Genomic DNA, 3,836 nt, shown 5'->3' with positions numbered 1-3,836 from the left:
ATATATATATATATATATATATATATATATATATATATATATACAACAAAAGTGAACATGTATGGAATGCTGATCCGGAGGTTAAACAATACCAACAACAACACAGCCATAAGAAAAAGCCATAGAGACAAGATATATATAGAGGTAGATAGTGTCTTGTGTGGGACGTAATACTAAATAAAGGTGTGTTAGCAAAAGAATACTTCCAGATATCTTGCTGTTCTTCTTTTTATTTTTTTACTTCTGTTATTTATTTTTATTGTTATGTATAATTTATCACTGTTTCTTTAATATCACTTACAATTAATTGGTTGGGTGACAAGCTAACTGGGTTCACAATGGTAGGCAGTGGAGTTAAAGGCATAATTATGAGTTATCAGCAGATACACCCGGCGTTGCTCAGGATTTAAATGGCTTAGCTTGTATATGTGGTACAGTTAAGTTGAAACATGTGATACAGGGAAGTGCAGCATTGATGACAAAACATTTGCAGAGTTTATGAAGGGCTAATTCAACTAAGCGACATGTCATGCTTCTGTTTGGAAGATTCCAGATCCTAACCTTGTCATGGAGATGTGGTGGGGGATGTGATTTTTGAACGCACCAAAAAGATCTCAGTGGATATACTCTCCTTTGCAGCTATCAGTGCTACCACTACCACACTGAACAATCAGCAAACAAAGGAACTACATCTATGTGATAAATTTAGCATGTGGACATATTCAAAAGTACCACATGAGAAAAATCTACATGAAAGAAATGATGTGGTAAGTGGGGATGGGATTGGTTGAAGTTGTTAATGCAGCATTCCTGGCAAGGCAAATTGCTACACTGCTCATTTCTTTCAGTTGCTCTTGCAGTAGCTGTACATGTAGTATTTTGTGATTGTCTAATTGAAGTCTCATTTGATGATTCATTTGCTCTTCTTTTCAATTTTTCTGCTACTGCTGCTTTTCAACCAATGGAGGATCTCTTCTTTGGAGACATTATGTCAAGAAATATGATGTATTAGGTCATCGGGTATGAAATTTGTAGTGAGGTATATGGTACATTTTGACAGCTGCTCATTTTGCGCCATTATTATATTTTGACAATCTTTATTTTCTGTTAGAAAGCTGACACATCTATTTCTTTATTTTTCCTCATTTTGTGCTTTATAAAGTATTCATAAATCGTTTTTTGCTATTTTTGTTTAGAGATGGATAAGTTAGAAATTAGTACAGTTTTGAAATATGAGTTCTTTCTTGGAAATACAGCATCAAAGACAGCTCGGAATATTAATTGAGTATTTCATTCGAATGAGTCTGCCGAATGTCAACCCAACAGAGGGACCAGCTATCCGAATTGACAGTACCATGGTAGATAAAGCAATTAAGGTTATGAAAACAGGGAAAGTCCCCAGCCCATCAGGAATCACTGCAGAGATGCTTAAAATATTTGGTGGTGTCAGCTATAGTCTAGCTACCTGTATAGTCAATTAGGTGATACATGAAGGAGTCATACCCACTGACTGGTGTAGCAGCACCATACTCAACTGCTACAAAAGTAAAGGTGATGTATTAGATACTAATAATTACAGAAGTATCAAGTTGTTGGATCAGGTAATGAAAGTCACGGAGAGGGACATAGCCCAACTAATTAGGGAGAGAGTTGGTTTAGATGAGATGCAGTTTGGTTTTGTGCAGGGGGAAAAGCACCATTGATGCTATATTCCTGGTAAGACAGCTGCAGGAGAAATTCCTAGCCAAAGATAAACCTCTGTACCTGGCTTTTGTTGACATGGAGAAAACCTTTGACAGGGACCCTCAATCCTTTATCTGGTGGTCAATGCGAAAACTAGGGACAAATGAGTGGTTAGTGAGAGCTGTACAAGCCATGTACATGGAAGCTGTCAGTAAGGTGAGGGTTGGCAATAAGTATAGTGAAGAATTCCAGATAGGGGTAGGGATCCACCAAGTATCAGTACTCAGCCCCTCTTATTCATCATAGTCCTCCAGGCAATAACAGAGGAATTCAGGACAGGATGCCCCTGGGAGCTTCACTATGCTGATGGCCTTGTTCTAATAGCTGAGTCACTACCAGAACTAGAGGAGAAGTTTCAGGTATGGAAGCAAGGTCTAGAATCAAAGGGCCTGAGAGTCAATCTAGCAAAACCCAAAGTCTCAATAAGTAGGAAGGCAGACAAATCACAAATCCCTTCAGGTAGATGGCCCTGCTCAATCTGTAGAAAAGGTGTAGGTAGAAACTCCATAAGATGTACCCAGTGTAAGCTATGGACACATAAGAGGTGCAGCAATATCAAGGGAAGGCTAACTGAGAAAATAGTTTTTGTGTGGCAAATGTTCAGGGGTATATAAACACTGAAAATGTGCAGAAAACAGCTTCCGTCACATGCCAGGGGAAAAAACTAGAAGTAGTTGATAGCTCCTGTTACCTAGGTGACCAAGTCAGTAGCAAGGATGGATGCTCTGAGAGTGTAGTGGCTAGAATAAGAGTAGCCTGAGAAAAGTTCAGAGATTAAGGCACTTATATGGCAAGGCACCGGGTTGGGTCAAAATTAAAATGCATACACATCAATTATAGACAAATAACAACATTGGTACAGAAGTACTAGCAGAATGATATTCAGGTTATGTATACAATTAATTGAACCCAACTGAGTACACCATCAGCCCTTGGGCAAATTCTGAAATGGACATTGTATCAAATATGCAGCTCATAATATACTTCAGAACATGTGAGGGGCAGGTTCTGAGGGAGGTGAATCATAAATAAATAACAAATGATGGATAGGTGTCAATTCATTACGGCTGTTTCCAATTTTTTAATTGATTAATGAGGACATTATATCATTATAAAAAACTATTTTCTTCAGATGAATTCACGAATTATACATTTAAGGACATTTAAAAAATTTCAAATCCTTGGCATGTGCATATTCAGTGATTCCATGATCGACGCTGGTCACAAAATGAGTTTGCCAAATCAAAATAAACCAAATTCAAGTGGTTTTGTAGGAGGGGGTCATCTCTACGACATATGTTGGAGAGGTATATCTAAGATTTATAGTCTAGAAGAGGGTTAGTCGGCAAGGTGGGTGGGGAGAGAAAAGAGACAGCCAAATGTCTCCTCTCCACAATTAAGATACAATTTAACTAGAGATATGGGATCAAAGGCAAAAGATAAGATTCACAATGATTGATAAATACATCTGTTTAAGGTCCCCTCCATGCTAGCTTTATTGCTAAGAGTATGTTTGATGGAGACATAAATACCAGACTTCTATTATAGGGTGGAGAGGGAGAAAGGGGGGAATGAGGATAGTATTCATCTTGTTAGCAGATAGGTAAGGAAGTATACCATTAATAGCATGCCATAACACCATTATATGAAAGCAAAGGGATAATAGTAAGAGAGAGACTGAAGTAGATAAAACAATTCATGTAGAAAAAAGAGGTTATGATAAAAAAAAAAGTGGGGAGTCATAATGAAAGAATTTGGATACTAATAAAATTTGAACTGATAAAAGTTTCATATAAATCAATAAAAATTAGTATAATAATAATAATAATAATAATAATAATAATAATAATAATAATAATAATAATAATAAGAAGAAGAAGAAGAAGAAGAAGAAGAAGAAGAAGAAGAAGAAGAAGAAGAAGAAGAAACAACAAAAGCTATAAAACAAATGAAATCCAAACTAAAACTAGAACAGCAACGGACCATGATAAAACGATGGCAAGAAAAGCCCCTACATGGTAAATACTGGGCTAAACTAAATGCGAAAGAAATAGACAGAGAAAAATCCCAGCAATGGCTGAGAAGCTCAGGAC

Source organism: Octopus bimaculoides, chromosome 2, assembly GCF_001194135.2.
Source record: "Octopus bimaculoides isolate UCB-OBI-ISO-001 chromosome 2, ASM119413v2, whole genome shotgun sequence".
NCBI lineage: Eukaryota > Metazoa > Mollusca > Cephalopoda > Octopoda > Octopodidae > Octopus > Octopus bimaculoides.
Note: the sequence above shows the minus strand (reverse complement) of the source record.